Genomic DNA, 23,378 nt, shown 5'->3' with positions numbered 1-23,378 from the left:
CTGTCTCAAAATATAAAATGAAATAAAATAACCATGGGGTAAAAAAAAAAAAAGACAAAAATATCAAGTATTTTTAAGACAGTTAAAGCAGTAATTGAAAGAGAAATTTATACAATTACATGACTATATTAAAAAAGAAATCAGTGATTTCACCTTCTTCCTTAAGAAACTAGAAGAGCAAAAGAAAGATCAGAGCAGAAGTCAATGAAATAGGAAACAGAAAAATAGGGCACACTCAATGAAATCAAAGGTTACACTTACAGTTCTGGGAAGACGGAACGGACATACTTTTCCCTATTCCTCCCACTAAGTACAAATTTAAAATGTGAACATTACAAATAAAACGAATATTCTCTGAAAGGTGGAGAGAAGGCAAATTAGCTCAGGATCACAGGGCACAAGGCACAATATAGCAGTAAATTCCCTGGGTATTCTTCTTTTTGCCTAATGTATACTACTCCTGGAATGGAAGAAGTGAGTACATCAGAAACACCGATGGGCACAGACCAAAAAAAAGGAACCTCCAACAGGGCCAGACACAGTGGCTCAAGCCTATAATCCTGGCACTTTGGGAGGCCGAGGTGGGTGGATCACCAGAGGTCAGGAGTTGGGAGACCAGCCTGGCCAACATGGCAAAATCCCATCTCTACTAAAAATAAAAATTAGCCGGGCATGTTGGCAGGTGCCTATAATCCCAGTTACTCCAGAGGCTGAGGCATGAGAATCGCTTGAACTCGGGAGGCAGAGTTTGCAGTGAGCAGAGATCGCGCCACTGCACTCCAGCCTGGGTGACAGAAAGAGACTCTGTCTCCAAGAAAAAGAAAAGAAGCCTCAACAAAAGCCTTCTCTCTCCAGACCAAATTACCAGTAAAGTGGTATGTTAATAGTACATTAACCAGAAAGAAAACTTTTGAAGAGTAACTGCTCTAATCCAGGATAACACCACAGAAAAACTAGCCCCACCCATACCAGCAATGATTACATGAAGAACCTAGATATTCACCCTTATGAGACTGTAATGAAAATAATCCAAGATTCCCACCAGGTACTGTCAGAGCAAATTAAGCAGGAGACTGGAACTTTCATTCCAATTGGCTAGTCAATGAGCATCCACTCCCTACTGTATCAGTGGAGAGAAGTGGGGAAGCCTGGACTTCCACCACCATCTGCCAGTAATAAGGCATCTCTCCCTGTCCCTACTGGAGTGGTAGCAGAGAAGACCTAGCAGAGAGTCAGAACTTTCACCCACACACAGTAACAAATGAGGCCACATCCACCACAGAGATCAGGTGGGGAGCCACAACTCCCAACTCTGCAAAGAACTAAAAGGGAGTTTGCCTCAAATGTCAACACAGACAAGGCAGAGAACCTGAACTTCATTCCCTACCTGGCTTAACAAGGTGGCACCAACACTCTACCCATTAGATAAGTGTAAGAGAACACTAGTTAAAACAGTTGTTTAAGTAAGAGGCATAGTCTCATGACAAATACAAAAATGCCCAGGTTTCAGATTTGTGATACCGAAAAGATACCAAGAATTGGCGGGGTGCAGTGGCTCACGCCTGTTAATCCCAGCACTTTGGGAGGCCGAAGCAGGAGGATCACGAGGTCAGGAGTTCGAGACCAGTCTGGCCAACATAGTGAAACCCTATCTCTACTAAAAATACACAAAAAATTAGCCGGTGTGGTGGCGGGTGCCTGTAATCCCAGCTACTCAGGAGGCTGAGGCAGGAGAATCGCGTGAACCCAGGAGGCAGAGGTTGCAGTGAGCCAAGATTGTGCCACTGCACTCCAGCCTGGGCAACAGAACGAGACTCCATCTCAAAAAAAAAAAAAGATACCAAGAATTGGGAAGATTTCAAATTGAACGGAAAAAGGCAATAAACAAATGCAAACATCGAGATATCTTAATTCTAATATCTCACAGATGTATCAGAATTAACCGAAACAAATTTTGTTTGTTCGTTGTTTTTTGTTTGTTTTTTGAGACAGTCTCGCTCTGTTGCCCAAGCTGGAGAGCACTGGCATGATCTCAGCTCACTGCAAGCTCCGCCTCCCAAGTTCAAGCGATTCTCCTGCCTCAGTCTCCTGGGTAGCTGGGATTACAGGTGCCGCCATCACACCTGGCTAATTTTTGCATTTTTAGTAGAGACAGGGTTTCACCATGTTGGCCAGGCTGGTTTCGAACCCCTGACCCCAGGTGACTAACCCACCTTGGCCTCCCAAAAAATATGTTTAGGCCAGGCGCGGTGGCTCATTCCTGTAATCCCATCACTTTGGGAGGCCGAGGTGGGTGGATCACCTCAGGTCGGGAGTTCAAAAACAGCCTGACCAACATGTACAAACTCCGTCTCTACTAAAAATACAAAAGTAGCTGGGTATGGTGGCACATGCCTGTAATCCCAGCTACTTGGGAGGCTGAGGCAGAAGAATCGCTTGAACCTGGAAGGCAGAGGTTGCGTTGAGCTGAGATCATGCCATTGGACTTCAGCCTAGGCAACGAGAGCAAAACTTTGTCTCAAAAAAGAAGAAGAAAACAAAATTTCAGTGGAACAAATATCCAAACCATATCAACAAACTAAAATAAACAGATATAAAACACAATAAAGAAAAATGGTTTTGGCATAGTGAATTGGGGTAGAAAAAAAAAGAAAGACAAGAAAAATGGAATTCCAAAAATGTTCAAGTAACCCAAAAGAAAGCAGGAAAAAGAACAATCAAAAAACAAAAACTAAAATGAGGCATGGTGGCTCAGGCCTGTAATTCCAGCACTTTGGGAGGCCAAGGTGGGTGAATCACCTAAGGCCGGGAGTTCAAGACCAGCCTAGCCAACATGGTGAAACCCCATCTCTACTAAAAATATAAAAATTAGCCAGGTGTGGTGGCACATGCTTGTAATCCCATCTACTTGGGAGACTGAGGCACAAGAACTGCTTGAACCCAGGAGGCAAAGGTTGCAGTGGGCCAAGATTGAGCCACTGCACTTCCAGCCTGGGCAAGTAAGACTTTGTCTCAAAAAAAAAAAAAAAAAACAAACAAAAGGAGAGTCTGACAACATCTGTAACTATGTAAATGACCCAAATACCTAAATACAGCAAATAAAAGACAAAAACTGGCCAGGTGCAGTGTAATGACCATAATCCCAGCACTGTGGGAGGCCGAGGAGAGCAGATCACTTGAGGTTCGGTGTTCGAGACCAGCCTGGCCAACATGGTGAAAATCCGTCTCTACTAAAAATACAAAAAAAATTTTAGCCAGGCGTGGTGGTGCGTGCCTGTAATAGCTACTCTGGAGGCTGAGGCAGGAGAATCATTTGAACCCACTAGGCAGAGGTTGCAGTGAACCGAGATCATACCACTGCACTCCACCCAAGGTGACAGCGATACTCCGTCTCAAAAAAAAAAAGAGACAAAGATTGACAAAGTGGATTTTAAAAACATAACCTAAAGCCAAGCATGGTGGCTCACGCCTGTAATGCCAGCAGTTTGGGAGGCCATGACAGGAGGGTCTCTTGAGCTCAGGAGTTCGAGACCAGGCTGGGCAACACAACAAGACCTCGTCCCTACAAATAATAAAAATATTAGCCAGGTGTGATGGTGCACATGTGTGGTCCCAGTTACTTGGGAGACTGAGGTGGGGGAACTGTTTGAGCCCAGGAGGTCCAGGTTGCAATAAACCATGACTATGCCACTGCAATCCAGCCTAGGTGACAGAGCAAGACCACGTCTCAAAAAAAAAAAAAAAAAAAAGGCCAGGTGCAGTAGCTCACACCTGTAATCCCAGCACTTTGGGAGGCCAAGGAAGGCAGATCACAAGGTCAAGAGTTTGAGACCAGCTTGGTCTACATAGTGAAACCCCGTCTCTACTAAAAATGTAAAAAATTGACCAGGCATGGTGGCGGGCACCTGTAATCCCAGCTACTTGGGAGGCTGAGGCAGGAGAATCACTTCAACCCAGGAAGCGGAGGTTGCAGTGAACCAAGATGAAGCCATTGCACTCCAGCCCAGGCAACAGTGCAAGATTCCATCTCAAAAAAAAAACAGAAAAGAAAAAGAAAGAAAACATAACCTAACACTATTTTGTGTACAAGAAATTTACTTCGAATAAGCATGCTGAAAGCAAAAAAAAATTAAAAAGGTATATGATGCAAACATTAATTAAAGAAAAGCTGGAGTGACTATATTAATATCAGAAACAGTATACTTCAGAGCAAAGAAAAAGTACTAGAGACTAAGGAAATTATTTATTGAAAGAGGGTCAATCCACCAAGAGGACATAACATTCCTAAATGTGTGTGCACCAAAACAAGAATACAAAATATATGACAGAAAAACTGATGGAAGAGAATGGAGAAACACAAAAATCCACTATAGAGACTTCAGTATTTCTCTGTAACAACTGTTAAAACTACACATGTATTCACACAAGGAATACTGAATTTAACCCCATGAACTAACTGGATCCATGACATTTAGAGAACATTCCACCCATCGAGGGTGGAATACTTTTTTTTTTTGGAGACGGAGTTTCGCTCTTGTTCCCCAGACTGGAGCGCAATGGTGCGATCTCAGCTCACCGCAACCTCCGCCTCCCATCTTGGCCTCCCAAAGTAGTGGGATTACAGGTGTGAGCCAACGTGCCAAGCCTTTTTTTTTTTTTTAGACAGAGTCTCACTCGGTCACTCAGGCTGGAGTTCAGTGGTGCAATCTCAGCTCACTGCAACCTCTGTTTCCTGAGTTCAATCAATTCTCCTGCCTCAGCCTCCCAAGTAGCTGGGACTACAGGCATGTGCCACCATGCCCAGCTAATTTTCGTATTTTTTTAGTAGAGATGGGGAGACTCTGTCTCAAAAAAAAAAAAAAGAAAAAGAAAATAGACAAAAGTGATGAACAGAGGATATATAAAAGTATTAGTGCTTGTCTCAGGAGCACATATACCAAAATTGAATCAATACAGAGAAGATTAGCATGCTCTCTGCACAGTGATGACATGCAAATTCTTAAAGTGTTCCATATTAAAAAACAAACAAAAAAAAAGGTACCAAATAAGCACCTTAAAAGATGGTCAACATCATTAGCCACTAAGTAAATACGTATTAAAAACACAATGAGGCGTGTGTAGTGGCCTGTAATCCCAGCACTTTAGGAGACCAGTCTGGAGCACAGCTTTAGCTCAGAAGTTCAAAACCAGCCTAAGCAACATAGCAAGACCCCATCTCTCCAAAAACGTATTTTTAAAAACATTGGCTGGGTGTAGTGGCATACACCCATAGTCCCAGCTACTCGGAGGGTTAAGGCGGCAATGAGCCATGAGCATGACACTGCCCTTCAAAGCCTAAGTAACAGAGCAAGACCCTGTCTCAAAAAAATAATAATAATAGGCTGGGCGCAGTGGCTCACGCCTGTAATCCCAGCACTTTGGGAGGCCGAGGCGGAAGGATCACGAGGTCAGGAGATCGAGACCATCCTGGCTAACATGGTGAAACCCCGTCTCTACTAAAAATACAAAAAATTAGCCAAGTGCGGTGGCAGGCGCCTGTAGTTCCAGCTACCCAGGAAGCTGAGGCAGGAGAATGGCATGAACCTGGGAGGCAGAGCTTGCTGTGAGCCCAGATTGCGCCACTGCACTCCAGGCTGGGCGACAGAGCAAGACTCCATCTCAAAAAAAAATAAAATAAAATAAATAATAATAATAATACACACAATGAGATATCACTAATGCCCATCAAAATTAATAAATGAAGACTTATGTTCACATGAAAACCCGTGTAACGTTTATAGCAGTTTTATTCTTAATAACCTACAAGTGGAAATAACTGAGATTATCTTTCAGCAAATAAGTAATTAAACAAAACGCAGTATAACTGTAACAAATACTAAGCAACGACCTGGAGGAATCTCCAAGGAATTAAACCTAGTGTAAAAAAACTCAATCTCAGAAAGTTACATGTTGTTTTGTTTTGTTTTTAGACAGAGTCTCACTCTGTCACCCAGGATGGAGTGCAGTGGCACAATCTCGGCTCACTGCAACCTCTGCCTCGTGGGTTCAAGTAATTCTCATGTCTCAGCCTCCCAAGCAGCTGAGATTACAGGTGTGTGCCACCACACCTGGCTAATTTTTGTATTTTTAGTAAAGACAGGGTTAAACTATGTTGGCCAGGCTGGCTTCGAACTCCTGACCTCAAGTGACCCACCCACCTCAGCCTCCCAAAGTGCTGGGATTACAGGCTTAAGCCACGCTCCCGGCCTCCAGAAAATTACAAGTTCTATCATCCCATTTATATAATATATAACATCCTTGAGATAACAAAATTACCAAAATGAGGAATACATTAGTGGTTATGACTAAGTCTGGTGGCAGGAGGAAAGCGGGTGTGGCTATAAAAGCACAACAGGAAGGGAGAGGATTCTGGGAAGATGGTGCAATAGGAAGCACCAGGAACCTGAGGTCGGGAGTTCAAGACCAGCCTGACCTACATGGAGAACTCCCATCTCTACTAAAAATACAAAATTACCCGGGCGTGGTGGCGCATGCCTGTAATCCCAGCTACTCGGGAGGCTGAGGCAGGAGAATCGCTTGAACCCAGGAGGCAGAGGTTGCGGAGAGCCAAGATCATGCCATTGCACTCCAGCCTGGGCAACAAGAGCGAAACTCGTCTCAAAAAAAAAAGAAAAAACAAGTATATATAAGTCAGCAATGAAGAAAATGCAGGACTTATACACAGAAAAATCACAAAACTTTACTGAAATAAACTGAAGACAACATAAATAAATGGAGAGACATTTCATGTTTTTGGATTGTAACACCTTAATGTTGCTAAGATGTTACACTCCAAAGCAATCTACACATTCAATCAAATCCCTATCAAAATCCCAAGAATGCTTTTTGCAGAAATAAAAAAAACATACATTCTAAAACTCATGAAGAATCTCAAGGGACCTCAAATAGTCAAAACAATCTTGAAAAGGAAGAATAAATTTGAAGACATCACACTTCCTGATTTCAAAACTTACTACAAAGCTACAGTAATCAAAATAGTGTTGCTGGGTGCGGTGGCTCGTGCCTGTAATCCCAGGCAGGCCGAGGCAGGCGGATCACCTGAGATTGGGAGTTTGAGACCAGCCTGACCAACACGAAGAAACCCCATCTGTACTAAAAATACAAAAATTAGCTGGGTGTGGTGGCACGCACCTGTAGTCCCAGCTACTCAGGAGGCTGAGGCAGGAGAATCGCTTGAACCCGGGAGGCAGAAGTTGCAGTGAGCCGAGATCACACCACTGCATTCCAACCTGGGCAACAGAGCAAGGATCCGTCTCAAATAAAAAGAAAAAAAGAGCAACAATTATAGAAACATTTAGAAGAAAACACGGGGAAATCTTCACTGCACTAAATTTGACAATCATTTCTTGGATATACCAAAAGCACAGAAAACAAAAACTAAAAAAAGATAAATTGGACTTCATCACAATTAAAATCTCTGTGCATAAAAGGACATGACTATCAACAGAGTGAAAAGACAACACACAGAATGGGATAAAGTATTCACAAATCATATATCTAAGAACGGTCTGGAATCTAAAATTAGATACTGGGTCTAGGATCTAGAAGTAGATAAAGAATACTGATATTTCAACAACAGAAAGTCACACAAAAAGGGCAAAGGACCTGAACAGACATTTCTCCAAAGAATACACACAAATGGCCAACAAGCAGATGAAAAGATGCTTGTATCACTAATCACTGGGAAAATGCAAATCAAAACAAGATACCACTTCACATCATTAGCATGGCTATCATCAAAAACCAGAAAACTGACCAGGTATCATGACTCACACTTGTAATCGTAATACTCTGGGGAGGCTGAGGCAGGAGAACTGCTTGAGTCCAGAAGTTCAAAATCAGACTGGACAACATAGTGAAGCTACCTCTCTATAAAAATCAATAAAATGAGGTGGCAGTGGTGGTGGTGTGTGCCTGTGGTCCCAGCTACACAGGAGTGTAGGTGGGACAAATGCCTGATCCCAGGAGGCTGACACTCCAGTGAGCCATGTTCAAGCCACTGCACTTCAATGCTGAGTGACAGAACAAGACCCTGTCTCAAAAACAGTAACAACAACAACAGAAAATAACAAGAGTTGAAGAAAACTGAAAAAGACTTGAGTGGAAAAAAACTGAATCTTCATGCATTGTTGGTAGGAATACAAAATGCTGAAGTCTCTGTGAAAAACATTTTGGCAGTTCCTCAAAAGGCCAAACAGGCCGGGCACGGTGGCTCAAATCCCAGCACTTTGGGAGGCCTAGGCCGGCAGATCATCTGAGGTCAAGAGATTGAGACCAGCCTGACCAACATTGGAGAAACCCCATCTCTACTAAAAACACAAAATTAGCCAGGTGTGGTGGCACACGCCTGTAGTCCCAGCTACTCGGGAGGCTGAGGCAGGAGAATCACTTGAAACCGGGAGGTGGAGGATGCAGTGAGCCGAGATCATGCCATTGCACTCCAGCATGGGCAACAAGAGTGAAACTCTGTCTCAGGAAAAAAAAAAAAAAAAAAAGCCAAACAGAATTACCATACGATCCAGCAACTTCACTCCTAATGTATACCCCTCCACTCAAAAAAAGAGATTAAAACAGATGCTAGAATACCAATGTTCAGCTTAGCATTATTCACAATAGCAAAAAGGTAGAAACAACTCAAGTTTCCATCAACAGATGAATGGATAAACAAAATACGGTATATACATAATAATGGATTATGTAATATTCAGCTATAAACAAGATTCAAATTCTGATACATGCTACAACATAGATGAACCCTGAAAACATTCAAAGTGAAATAAGCTACATACAAAAGAACAAATATAAGATTCCACTTACATGAGGTAGCTAAACTAGGCAACTTGATAGAAAACAGAAGTTACCAGGGGCTACAGAGAGGGTGAAATGAGAGTTATGCTTATGGGGTACAGAATTTCTCTTTGGGATTAGTTCTGGAAATATATACTGCTGATGATTATAAAATACTGTGAATGTACTTAATGCCACTGAACTGCATACAGAAAAAATGGTTAAAATGCTATATTTTGTATTATGTGTATTTTACCACAATGAGTAAGGAAAATCTGAATAATCAGATTACCATGTTCATGGATTGAAAAATTCAAAACTATAAAGATGTCCATTCTCAACAGGCGCAGGGGCTCATGCCGGTAATCCCAGCACTTTGGGAGGGCAAGGCGGATCACAAGGTCAGGAGTTCGAGACCAGCCTGGACAACATAATGAAACCCCTTCTCTACTAAAAATACAAAAATCAGCCAGGCATGGTGGCAGACGCCTGTAGTCCCAGCTTCCTGGGAGGCTGAGGCAGGGGAATCGCTTGAACCCAGGAGTCAGAGGCTGCAGTGAGCCGAGATCGCACCACTGCACTCCAGCCTGGGTGACAAAGCAAGACTCTGTCTCAAAAAGAAAGAAGTCCATTCTCCCCAAATTGATATACACAATCAATGCAAACTCAAAACACTAGCAACATTTTTGTGGAATATTATGGTTCAAAATATTTATCAAATGCAAAGAGCTAAGAAGTGGCAAGATACTTAAAATAACAACAAAAAAGGAACACAATATAGAAGGACTAATTCTATCTGATATCTTGTATCCAGTTATTATTAATATGAAGCTATAGTAATTTTAAAACTGTGGTTCTCTCACAAAGGCACATAAAAAGAACACAAAGTCCAGAAAGAAATCCATACAAATATTAATAGCTGATTTATGATAGTGCCACTGTGGAACTGAGAGGAATAGTGTCAAAACAAATAGATGTCTCTATTTAAAATTTTAAAAACTAAAAATGTTTTGAAAAGAGGTTGGGCACAATGACTCATGCCTATAATCCCAGCACCTTGGGAGGCCAAGGAAGGAGGATCGCTTGAGGCCAAGAGTTTAAGATCAGCCTGGACAACGTAGCAAAACCCCACCTCTGTTCTTTAATTAAAAATCTAGCCGGGCGCGGTGGCTCAAGCCTGTAATCCCAGCACTTTGGGAGGCCGAGACGGGCGGATCACGAGGTCAGGAGATCGAGACCATCCTGGCTAACACGGTGAAACCCCGTCTCTACTAAAAAATACAAAAAACTAGCCGGGCGAGGTGGCGGGCGCCTGTAGTCCCAGCTACTCGGGAGGCTGAGGCAGGAGAATGGCGTAAATCCGGGAGGCGGAGCTTGCAGTGATCTGAGATCCGGCCACTGCACTCCAGCCCGGACGACAGAGCGAGACTCCGTCTCAAAAAAAAAAAAAAAAAAAAATCTAAAAATTTTTTTTTTAATTTTTTTTAAAAAAAGAAGATAATAAACTTGCTCAGTCATATATTTAGTTCATCTAAGCCCATGATCTCTTTGATTTTTTCTTTTTCCTTAGAGATAGGGTCTCACTCTGTCACCCAGGCTGGAGTACAGTGTCAGGATCATAGCTCACTGCACCCTTGATGAGTGAATGAATAGTTTATGTTATTTTAGGATATTTATATGTACTGAAACCTAAAATTTTTAGAAAAGGATTTGAGGCAGTCTACAATAAAGGACAAGTATTGTAACAATTAAAAGAAGAAAAATAAGGCCGTGCACAGAGGCTCACGCCTGTAATCCCAGCACTTTGGGAGGCTGAGGTGGGTGGATCACCGGAGGTCAGTAGTTCCAGACCAGTCACGCCAACATGGCAAAACCCCGTTTCTACTAAAACTATAAAAAATTAGCCAGATATGGTGGCAGGCACCTGTAATCCCAGCTACTTGGGAGGCTGAGGCAGAAGAATTGCTTGAACCTGGGAGGCAGAGGTTGCAGTGAGCCCAGATCGCACCACTGTACTCCAGCCTGGGCAACAGAGCGAGACCTCTGTCTCCAAAAAAAAAAAAGAAAAATAATAAGAGCCAGTATGATAGACATCTATTGTTTTTCTGCTTCATAAGCATCCCCTTCTTTTGCAAACAGCACCCACCCCCCTGCATTATGGAAACTGCTCTTACCCCTGACTCCAACTATGTAGTTCTAGTGAGGGTTGCCATTCACAGTACCCTCCCCACTCCAGCCACAGAGATGATGGGCACATGATCCAACACAGGCCAATCAGAGTCCTTTCCAGGATTCTTCAAGAAAGCCCCTTCTTCTGGTAGAAGGGGCTGGAAACAAGAGCTGCCAGCAGTCATGGTTCCAGCCTCATGAAGTAGAGTCTGTAGTGTGAGAGAATGAAATCAACACGCAGAGAAACAGAGATAAGAGGTGAAGTCCTAAACCCCATGGAAGGAGAAAGAGGGAACAAATATACTAATAATGATATTAATACAGCTGATTTAACTAAAGACCAGATTTGGTGCTAGGCTGCCTGGTAACCAGGACAAAAAGATAAACAGAATGTATTTCACAGATCTATCAAAAAGGAGGAAATATACCAAATACGCAAAGGAGATAATTTTCCTGATGCTTTATTATTAAAAGAACTTCTTGTACATGGATCTTTTATGTTAAGAGTCACTGAAGAACAAAATGGACAGTGTCCATGATGAAAGTGTTATATCAAATACAGATTTTATATGCTATTACTTATAATAACTGAAAATATCTCAATCATTAAGCACAAGGGAAAAAATAACGACGCAGTAGGCATTTGAAGAAGTGAATACATCAACTAGTTTTATTTTTTCAGGAAGCTTGTCAGCGATGGGGAAAAGATAAAAGGGCAAAAATGTAAATGGAAAGCAGAATTCATGAGACGATTCAAAAATGTTTGTGAGTTGAATGGGAAAAAAATCAAGTAAACAGGATAGACTGATGACTAGTACTTGGTAAAACAAGACCCTGTCAGAAACATAAAAAGACCACATCAGAAACACAAGTAGTTAATTCCACTTAAAGACTACCACCTCTCCTTCTTGAAACGCCAAATGACAACTGAGATAAAGGGCATAAAGCCATAAATATAAAAAAGACTATCCCTGGAAACTTGAAAGGACATATGACAAGTGGTAAATGACTTAGGACCAAACAAAGCCGCTGCAGTAAGAAAGACAAGTCCAAAAGCAATGCATTAGAGCACCAGAAACTGGAGGAACATTAGATACCAGGCACTGGGGGAGGGGAGATGGGCATGCGCAGTGATGTTCTATGTATCCAGGAGGGACATTTCCAGATGAGGCTAACCAAGAGGAATTGCATATCATCTGAAAAGCAATCAAAACAATCCCCTTATCCACTACATACTAACACGTAACTGGCTCTCACTTGCCCTAGAAAACTGCAAAGGTTAATTTTCTAGAGAGGGTAAATGTAAGAAATCTAGACTGAGGGACACCAGGAGCAGCTGAAGAAAAACAAGAATCACAAAAGTGTAATTCTAAATCCTCAAATTCCAACATCCATCTGGCTGAAGGAATATTGGTAACCAGGTTTGTCAACCCCAAACAGGTGATCATGATCAGATGTATTTCTCTCTTAATAAGCTTAGAACCCCGCTAGATCATTTATAATGAAGTCTATCACTCAATAATGTCTCCTTACACAGAACTTTCAATCCACTCATTAGGAATTTGTCTTAAATTTGAGGCTGGGCACAATGTCTCACGCCTGTAATCCCAGCACTATGGGAGGCCGAGGCAGGCGGATCACCTGAGGTCAGGTCAAGCGTTTGAGACCAGCCTGGCCAACATGGTGAAACCCCGTCTCTACTAAAAATACAAAAATTAGTCAGGTGTGGTGGCGCATGCCTGTAGTCCCAGCTACTCAGAAGGCAGAGGCAGGAGAATTGCTTGAACCCAGGAGGCGAAGGTTGTGCAGTGAGCCGAGATTGCACCACTGTACTCCAGCCTAGGCAACAGAGCAAGACTCCATGTCAAAAAAAAAAAAAAAAAAAAAAAACAAAGGCCAGGCCCAGTGGCTCACACCTGTAATCCCAGCACTTTGGGAGACCAAGGCGGGTGGATCACCTGAGGTCGGGAGTTCGAGACCAGCCTGACCAACGTGGAGAAATCCCGTTTCTACTAAAAATACAAAATTAGCCGGGCATGGTGGTGCACGCCTGTAATCCCCACTACTCGGGAGGCTGAGGCAGGAGAATCACTTGAACCTGGGAGGCGGAGGCTGCAGCAACCCGAGATCATGCCAGCCTGGGCAACAAGAGCAAAACTCCCTCTCAAAAAAAAAAAAAAAAAAAAGTCTTAAATTTAAATCAATGGCTGAGAATCACCAGATTTTTACATAAAGTCACTAACACGAAAGACAGGCCAAAACAATACAAAAGAAGACTTCAAGGAGCAGAAGAAAATTTCGTAACTGAAACAAAACAAAAACCTCCAATTAAAGTATCAGCTAGGCATTGCGAGTCATGCCTGTAATCCCAGCACTTTGGGAGGTTGAGGAGGGTGGATCACCTGAGGTCAGGAGTTTCACACCAGCATGGCCAACATGGCAAAACCCAGTCTCTACTAAAAATACAAAAATTACCCAGGCGTGGTGGCAGGCGCCTGTAATCCCAGCTACTGAGGAGGCTGAGGTGGGAGAATTGCTTGAACCCAGGAGGCGGGGGCTGTAGTGAGCCAGTATCATACAACTGCACTGCAGCCTGGGTGACAGGCAAGACTCTTGTCTCAAAAAAATAAAATTAAATTAAATTTAAATGAAAATAAACTGTATCCAAGAAACTTGAACAGAAGATTACAAAAATAAGGAGCAGCCAGAGAGCATAAAGAGTCCTTAGAAATTAAAAAGTATGGCCAGGTGCGGTGGCTCACACCTGTAATCCCAGCACTTTGGGAGGCCAAGGTGGGTGGATCACCTGAGGTCAGGAGTTCAAGACCAGCCTGACCAACATGGTGAAACCCAGTCTCTACTAAAAATACAAAATTAGCTGGGCATGGTGGCGTGCGCCTGTAATCGCAGCTACTAGGGAGGCTGAGGACTGAGAATCGCTTGAACCCAGGAGGTGGGGGTTGCAGTGTGCCGAGATCACACCAATGCACCTTAGCCTGGGCAACACAGCAACACTCTGTCTCAAAAAAAAAAAGAAAGAAAAGAAAGAAAAAAGAAGAAAGAAAGAAATTAGTATAACAGACTTGAAAAATTTAAGTGAAGGGGCCGAGCCCGGTGGCTCACGCCTGTAGTCCCAGCACTTTGGGAGGCCGAGGCAGGCAGATCATGAGGTCAGGAGATCGAGACCATCTTGGTCAACATGGTCTCTACTAAAATACCAAAAAAAAAAAAATTAGCCGGGCGTGGTGGCACGTGCCTATAATCCCAGCTACCTGGCAGGCTGAGGTAGGGGAATCGCTTGAACCCGGCAGGCGGGGGCTGCAGTGAGCTGAGATCGCATCACTACACTCTAGCCTGGAGGCAGAGCAAGACTCCGTCTCAAAAAAAAAAAAAAAAAAAAATTAAGTGAAGGAGTGCCAGGAGTAGTAGCACACCTATAATCCCAACACTAGGGAAGACTGAGAGAATCACTTTCTTTTTATTTATTTATTTTTTTTTTTTTTGAGACGGAGTTTCGCTCTGTTGCCCAGGCTGGAGTGCAGTGGTGCGATCTCGGCTCACTGCAAGCTCCACCTCCCGGGTTCACGCCATTCTCCTGCCTCAGCCTCCCTAGTAGCTGGGACTACAGGCATCTGCTACCACGCCCGGCTAGTTTTTTGTATTTTTAGTACAGACAGGGTTTCACCGTGTTAGCCAGGCTGGTCTCGATCCCCTGACCTCATGATCCGCCCGCCTCAGCCTCCTAAAGTGCTGGGATTACAGGCGTAAGCCACCGCGCCCGACCCAGAGAATCACCTTTGTCAAGATCAGCCTGGGCTACACTGTCAAGATGCTGTCTCAAACAAACAAAAAAATTTTTAAGTAAAGAGTTGGAAGAGAAAGTGGGGAATCACCTCAGAAAGTAGAGTAAAAAGAGCTATACAACTGAAACAGAAAATACAAAAATTATAGGATCAAATTAGAAAAGTCCAACATCCAAAATGTTTTAAAAATACAGAAAAGGCAAACAAAACAGAATGGAGGAAATTTTCAAAGGAATAATTCAAAAACTTTCTCTCTGACCTAAACTCACATTCCGAAACGTGAGCTAACAAATCAAAAGGATCACTGTGTACCTAGTACAATGTGTAAAAGAAAGCACACCATCGTGAATATCAGAATAACCAGGTTAAAGAGAAAAATACTAAATCCAGAGAGAACTACCACACACAAACGATTAAAAAGAAATCAGAATAGGCCAGGTGCAGTGGCTCATGCCTGTAATTCCAAAACTGTGGGAGGCTGAGGCGGGTGGATCACTTGTGTTCAGGAGTTCAAAACCAGCCTGGCCAACATGGTGAAACCCCATCTCTACCAAAAATACAAATTAGCCAGGCATGGTGGCACACGCCTGTAATCTCAGCTACTCGGGAGGCTGAGGCAAGAGAATCACTTGAACCCAGGAGGCAGAGTTTACAGTGAGCCAAGATCATGCCATTGCACTTCAGCCTGGGTGACAGAGAGAGACACTGTCTCAAAAAAAAAAAAAAAAAAAAGAAAAAGAAAAAGAAAAAGGAAAAGAAAAAGAAATCAGAATTGCAGCCGGGTGCAGTGACTCACGTCTGTATCCCAACACTTTTAGGAGGCCGAAGCAGGTGGATTACCTGAGGCCAGGAGTTTGAGACCACCCTGGCCAATATGGCGAAACCCCCATCTCTACTAAAAATACAAAACTGGCCGGGCGCGGTGGCTCATGCCTGTAATCCCAGCACTTTGGAGGCCGAGGTGGGTGGATCACGAGGTCAGGGGTTAGAGACCAGCCTGACCAACATGGTGAAACCCCATCTCTACTAAAAATACAAAAATTAGCTGGGTGTGGTGGCGGGCGCCTGTAATCCCAGCTACTCAGGAGGCTGAGGCAGGAGAACTGCTTGAACCTGGGAGGTGGAGGTTGCAGTGAGCCGAGATCGCACCACTGCACTCCAGCCTGGGCAAAAGAGCGGGACTCCATCTAAAAAAAAAAACAAAACAAAACAAAACTGAGCTAGGCGTAGTGTCACACGCCTGTAGTCGCAGCTACTAGGGAGGCTGAGGCAGGAAAATCTCTTGAACCCGGGACACAGAGGTTGTAGGGAGCAGAGATCGCACCACTGCACTCCAGCCTGGGTGACAGAGTGAGACTCCATCTCAAAAAAAAAAAAAAAAAAAAAGAAAGTAGAACTGCTTTGGACTTGATAACAGTAACACTAACAGCTAAAAGTCAGTAGAGAAATACCTTCAAATTCTGAAAGAAAATGATTTCCAACCAAGAATTCTATGTATTCTGTCAAACAATCAAGTAAGATAGCAATCCCATTTTATTAACCATGCAAACCCTAATTTATTTCTCATGTGCCTTTTCCTATGAAGCTGCCAGAAGATGTGCCTTCTTAAATATAAAGAAACAGGGGAGTAGGGGGCTAAAAAACAGGGAATCCAATATAAGCAAGAAGAAAATGCCAAGATAATGGTGAAGGGATGTTCCACTATCTATATAGCAAACCTAAAGAGCAAACAGTCCAGATGGGAGCAAGCAGATGGTACCCAGAAGAAGGTCCCTGGTTTAAAAAGGAAAGGAAGGGGGAGGAAAGTAAGACAAGGGAAAGTAAAAGAGGAGAGAGGAAGGAGGGAGGAGGAAGGGGTAAGGAACAAGTGAGAAGAATAAAATCAAAGAGCGGAAAAAGAGGAGAGGGAAAGAAGAGGAAGAAGAAAATAAACAGGAAAGATGATAAAAGGAAGGAAAGGAAAAGTGAATCTATAAACTACCTAATACAATAACCACGCAGATTATTTAAGCAAGCAATGAGAGAGGCCAGGCGTGGTGGCTCACACCTGTAATCCTAGCACTTTGGGAGGCCGAGGCAGGTGGATCACCTAAGGTCAGGAGTTCGACACCAGCCTGGCCAACATGGTGAAACTCCCTCTCAACTAAAAATACAAAAACTAGCCGGATGTGTTGGCGCCTGTAATCCTTGGTTCTCAGGAGGCTGAGGCAGGAGAATTGCTTGAACCCAGGAGGTGGAAGTTGCAGTGAGCTGAGATTACCTCCACTATACTCCAGTCTGGGTGACAAGAGCAAAACTCCATCTCAAACAAACAAAAAAAAAGCAGTGAGAAGATATACAAAGATTTAGTCTTATAGCCTTAGAAAAAAAAAAAAAAAAACATGAGGAAAGTTGAAATACAGGACAAATATTAATTACAGAGAAAAAAAGAAAAATTAACACCAGAAAGTAATAACACTGCTGTATACTTTTGTCTTCGAAATTAGCAAAAACCAGGAACGGTAGCTCATGCCCGTAGTCCCAGTACTTTGGGAGGCCAAGACTGGAGGATCCCTTGAACCCAGGAGATCAAGACCAGCCTAGCAACATAGTGAGACCCCATCTATACAAAAAATTCAGAAATTAGACAGGCGTGGTGTGTACCTGTAGTCCCAGCTACCTGGGAGGTTGAGATGGGAGGATGACCTGAGGTCAGGAGTTCGAGACCAGCCTGGCCAACATGGTGAAACCCCGTCTCTACTAAAAATACAGAAATTGCCCAGGCATGGTGGTGCGTGCCTGTAATCCCACCTACTTGGGAGGCTGAGGCAGGAGAATCGCTTGAACCCGGGAAGCAGAGGTTGCAGTGGGCTGAGATCACACCACTGTACTTTAGCCTGGGCAACAGAGCGAGACTCTGCCTTAAAAAAAAAAAAGAGAGAGAGAGAGAGAAACCATTAGATTTAAAAAAAAAAAAAAAAGTCTAAACACAAAAACAGAATAAACAGATACACCATATGCTAGGCAATTTATCAAAGTATATCTACGTTTTCAACTCTCTTACTAGTTTTGTAGGCAGGTTAGAAAAGAATACAAACAAGTATTAAGCACCTACGTCATTCCTGCCCTTATGCTAGGCTTTTCTCACATTAAAAGGAAAAGGAATTCAAGAAACAATCTAGTAAAAGTGGCTGTGTTATCTATGATGGTAAGCACCAAATCTGTTAATTTTTGAAAACCACCTCTTTGAAAGCTATAGGAACTTAGGATATTATGCTGAGTTTAAAATCAAATACTAGATTATGAGTCAGCAGTAACGAAAAAATATTTAGTAAATGTTCAACTTTAAAGACATTCTATTTAAAGTGTACAGGCTAAAAAGCTTGTACAGAAATAAAAAAGTTATTTGTATTATGTAAAAAAAAAAAAGATACAATCTGAGTACTTTTCGGTACTCACCGTGGCTTCTTGCAATTAGAAATCAAAGATAAGTTGGCCGGGCACTGTGGCTCACACCTATAATCCCAGCACTTTGGGAGGCTGAGGCAGGCAGATCATGAGGTCAGAAGTTCGAGACCAGCCTGACCAACGTGGTAAAACCCCGTCTCTACTAAAAATACAAAAATCTGCCGGGCGTGGTGGCACGCACCTGCAATCCCAGCTACTCAGGAGGCTAAGGCAGGAGAATCACTTGAACCCCTGAATCTGGGAGACAGAGGTTGCAGTGAGCTAAATCACACCACTGCACTCCAGCCTGAGTGACAGAGCAAGACTCCATCTCAAAAAAATAAATAAATAAATCAAAAATAAATCTGAAAACAATTTTTAATTGTTTTCACATAATTTTTAATTATGTGAATAAAGGTAAATCTCCAGGTGTCAGAAATAAAAAAGAATTTTAAAGCTAAATGAGGCCGGGCACGATAGCTCACATCTGTAATCCCAGAACTTTGGGAGGCCGAGTCAGGCAAATCACTTGAGGTCAGAAGTTCGAGACCAGCCTGGACAACATGCAAAACCCCATCTCTACTAAAAATACAAAAATTAGCTGGGCTTGGTGGTGCCCATCTGTAGTGCCTCAGGAGGCTAAGGCAGAAGAATCGCTTGAATCTTGCAGTGAGCTGAGATAGCATCACTGCACTCTAGCCTGGGTAACGGCAAGACCCTGTCTCAAAAACAAACAGCTAAAGGAATCAGTATTAATTGAAGCTGAGGCAGTTAACGAAGCTATCAGAAACAATACTTTAGAGGGTAGGACTGACTATGACAGCAACATAGACTAAAGATACGGAGAAAAGCTCTAACTGGGTTCCCTACACAAGGACAAGAGCTGATAAGGGCCCATGTCATAACAGGAAGAGACTCTAGAAAAACATGCCCTGGACTACTAAGACTAGAGAAGCTGCACAGAAATTAGATGCTTGCTCCAGACATGAGTAGACCAGTCATTCTAGAAATCCAAGGGGATGCTGAGAGAAGGTATGGGGCCCAAAATCCATTATCTAAAGGATGCAGAAATTCAAGTCAAGAAAACAACTTAAAGAGACTGGCCTGGAGCAATGAACCCCATTAGGCAAACTGTAACAGATTCTGCAGCTATCAATCCCAGTCCATTTTCTCCTTCTTCCCTACTAACAAAACTCTCACTTTAACCAGTTTATCAATGGGTCCAACTTTATGACCGCATTTTGCAGGCTCCATAACAATTAAGAGCCAGTAAAATTAAACATAAATTGTTGAGCGGAGCCTCAAGAATTAATTTAAGAGTACAACTCAGGGCCAGGCGCGGTGGCTCACGCCTGTAATCCCAGCATTTTGGGAGGCCAAGGCAGGCAGATCACCTGAGGACATGAGTTCGAGACCTGCCTGGCCAACATGACGAAACCCCATCTCTACTAAAAATACAAAAATTAGCCAGGCGTGGCGGCACATGCCTGTAATCCCAGCGACTCGGGAAGCTAAGGCAGGAGAACCCGGGAGGCAGAGGATCGCAGCCACCGTGCTCCAGCCTGGGTAATTAGAGCAACACTCTCTCTCAAAAAAAAAAAAAAAAAAAAAGAGTACAACTCAATTAGAGAAGCACACTTGAACCTTACTCTCTCCCCTTTCTCCCCTTCTTTCTGCCTGGAACTTATTTTGTAGTCACAATGACTGCAGTTCCAGCTGCTGTGCTTTGACCATGGGAGAACCCTGAATATGAAAACTATGCACTAAGGATGATACAGTAGGAAGAAAGAAAAAGCATACTCCCTAATGACTTAAGAGAGCTGTCATAAAAGCTTCAAAATGTCTTTTGCTTTTAAGTAAAAAACTAACTGGCCGGGCACAGTGACTCACGCCTATAATCCCAGCACTTTGGGAGGCCAAGGCGGGCGGATCACGAGGTCAGGAGATGGAAACACAGTGAAACCCCATCTCTACTAAAAATACAAAACATTCGCCAGACATGGTGGCAGGCACCTGTAATCCCAGCTACTGGGGAGGCTGACATAGGAGAATTGCTTGAATCCAGGAGGTGCAGGTTGCAGTGAGCCAAGATTGTGCCACTGCACTCCAGCCTGGGTGACAAAGCGAGATTCCGTCTCAAAAAAAAAAAAAAAAAAGAATAACCTCCTGACTTTAGAAACCATTATAATCTGGTCAGCCAAATACAATTCTTAAAAGACAGAGAGCAAAGGCAAAAACCCCACAGTGACATCTTCACAACTCATGGTAGAGGAACAGCAATCCCAAGAAAGACAACTCCACCTGAAGATTAGCTTGCAGTCAAAAATTGCACAATATATGAAGACGTCTATCACCAGAGTTAACAAATGAAAGAATTCCAAAATCTGAGAATCTTTACAATAAGTATGTTTTAAATGTTCAAATAAAAAAACCGAATATAATTCTTCAAACAATAAAGCAAGATACCCTGAAAAAAGAGACAAATTGAAAAATAAAATCACACAAAAATTCTAGAAATAATTTACTCAGAAAAAAATTAATTCATTGAATTAAAAATAAGCATAAATCTGAAGACAGAGTTAAAGATATTATCCATAATGCAAAGATAAGATAGAAAGGCCGGGCACGGTGGCTCACGCCTGTAATCCCAGCACTTTGGGAGGCTGAGGTGGGCGGATCACGAAGTCAGGAGATCGAAACCATCCTGGCTAACACAGAGAAACCCTCGTCTCTACTAAAAATACAAAAAATTAGCCAGGCGTAGTGGCGGGCGCCTGTAGTCCCAACTACTCTGGAGGCTGAGGCAGGAGAATGGCGTGAACCCGGGAGGCGGAGCTTGCAGTGAGCCGAGATCGCGCCACAGCACTCTAACCTGGGCAACAAAGTGAGACTCCATCTCAAAAAAAAAAAAAAAAGATAAGATAGAAAACACGAAAAACAAATTAAAAGACACGAAAAACAGAATGAAAATCTCAAACATATACCTAAAAGTTCTAGGAAAATAGTTAATGAGAAGGTTACAGTATTTGAAGAGATAGAGTAGAACATAAAAAATGGAAGGACACTGAGTCCTCAGAATGAAAAAGCAGACCAAGTCTCAAACAGGATAAACAAACTCAAAAGACTGTTTATCAACCAACAGACACCAGAAGACAAACTAGAATAAAATCTTTAGTTATAGGAAAATAGCTATTATCAAAGGATTCAAACTAGCTCCCGACAGAGCAAAATAATGAAATTCGTAGACACAAAAAGACTAATACAGCTTTCTTACTTATTACTTACTAGCCTCAGACCCTGAGAAAAAATATCAAAACCTTCAAAAGAAAAAAAATGAACCCATAAACAAGGAAAATAAAAGGCTAGGTTGAACAAAAACATCAGTAATATTAAGCCTAATTATAAATAACTTTTTTTTTGTAAACACATTATTATTTAAAAGATTCAAAGTAAGACACACAGTGGCTCAAGCCTGTAATACCAGCACTTTGGGAGGCCAAAGAGGGAGAATCACCTGAGGTCAGGAGTTCAAGAACAGACTGGCCAACATGGTGAAAACCCATCCCTACTAAAAATATAAAAATTAGCCGGACGTGGTGGCATGTGCCTGTAGTCCCAGCTATTCGAGACGCTGAGGCATGAGAATCACTTGAACCCATGAGAATCACTTGAACATGAAAAGGCGGAGGTTGCAGAGAGCCAAGATCACACCACTGCACTCCAGTCTGGGCAACAGTGAGACTCCATCACAAAAAAAAAAAAAAAAAAAAAAAAAAAATGGAGTAATTCCAGCTAATCAGAAGGCTAAAGTGAGAGGATCACATGAGCCCAAGAGTTTCAGACCAGCCTGAGCAACACAGTGAGACCCTATCTTAAAAAAAAAAAAACTAAACAAAACAGTAGAATAATAAAGACAACAATACAACAATAACACAGATTGTGCAAGGGAAAAAGAACAAAGGGAATCAAGGCATCCTAAGGACCTTCGCTTTGTTGAAAAGGAGTACGGATATTAAGACTCAGAAAAACATTAAGTATGCATGTTAGAACTTTTAAGTGCAATCACTAAAAGAAAAGAAACAGAGCATATGACCTCCAAATCAGCAGAGAATTAAAATAAAAGAATGAAGGGGTCAGGCGGGACAGCTCATGCCTGTAATCCCAAAACTTTGGGAGGCCAAGGCAGGAGGATCACCTGAGGTCAGGTGTTCATGACCAGCCTGGCCAATATGGTGAAACCCCATCGCTACTAAAAATACAAAAATTAGCTAGGAGTAGGGCCAGGCATGGGGGTTCATGCCTATAATCCCAGGACTTTGGGAGGCCGAGGCAGGCAGATCACCTGAGGTCGGGAGTTCGAGACCAGTCTGACCAACATGGGGAAACCCCATATCTACTATACAAAATCAGCCAGATGTGGTGGTGCATGCCTGTAATCCCAGCTACTCCGGAGGCTGAGGCAGGAGAATAGCTTGAACCTGGGAGGCGGAGGTTGTGGTGAGCCAAGATTGCGCCATTATACTCCAGCCTGGGCAACAAGAGCGAAACTCCATCCCAAAACAAACAAAAACAAAAACAAAAAAATTCACTGGGTACCCATAATCCCAGCTACTCAGGAGGCTGAGGCAGAAGAATCGCTTGGACCCAGAAGGCAGAGGTGGCAGTGAGCTGAGATTGTGCCACTGCACTCCAGCCTGGAAGACAGAGACCCTGTCTAAAAAAAAAAAAAAATTAGCCAGGAGTGGTGGGGTGTGCCTGTAGTCTCAGCTACTCGGGAGGTTGAGGCAGGAGAATCGCTTGAACCTGGGAGGTGGAGGTTGCAGTGAGCAAAGATCACACCACTGCACTCCAGCCTGGGCCACAGAGTAAGACTCCATCTCAAAAAAAAAAAGCAAACTAGAATATTTAAAATCTAAAATGTCCTCTCTGCCCAGGAACGGTCATTCACACCTGTAATCTTAGCACTTTGGGAGGCCAAGGCAGGAGGGACTGCTAGAGCCCAGGAGTTCGAGACCGGCCTGAGCAACATTGTAAAACCCAGTTTCTACTAAAAATACAAAAACTAGCCAAGCATCGTGGCACATGCCTGTAATCCCAGCTATTCACGAGGCTGAAGCACAAGAATCACTGGAA

General features: G+C 42.9%; 1 protein-coding gene, 1 non-coding gene and 1 pseudogene across 52 annotated transcripts in view; 1 reads left to right on the top strand and 2 right to left on the bottom strand.

The window, feature by feature from the left end:
* LOC709083 (protein AF-10) overlaps positions 1-23,378 on the bottom strand; it is a 218,583-nt gene that overhangs the window by 180,825 nt on the left and 14,380 nt on the right. The gene's annotated exons all lie outside the window — the stretch shown is intronic.
* LOC114670169 (U6 spliceosomal RNA) lies at positions 4,913-5,019 on the top strand. The gene has a single exon (XR_003719655.1). It is a non-coding gene; the product is annotated as a U6 spliceosomal RNA (small nuclear RNA).
* LOC107000063 (uncharacterized) lies at positions 11,714-12,332 on the bottom strand (annotated as a pseudogene). The gene has a single exon (XR_001447007.3). The product of XR_001447007.3 is annotated as an uncharacterized LOC107000063 (transcript).

This window comes from Macaca mulatta, chromosome 9, assembly GCF_049350105.2.
Source record: "Macaca mulatta isolate MMU2019108-1 chromosome 9, T2T-MMU8v2.0, whole genome shotgun sequence".
Lineage (NCBI taxonomy): Eukaryota > Metazoa > Chordata > Mammalia > Primates > Cercopithecidae > Macaca > Macaca mulatta.
This window is presented reverse-complemented; position numbering and strand designations above follow the sequence as displayed.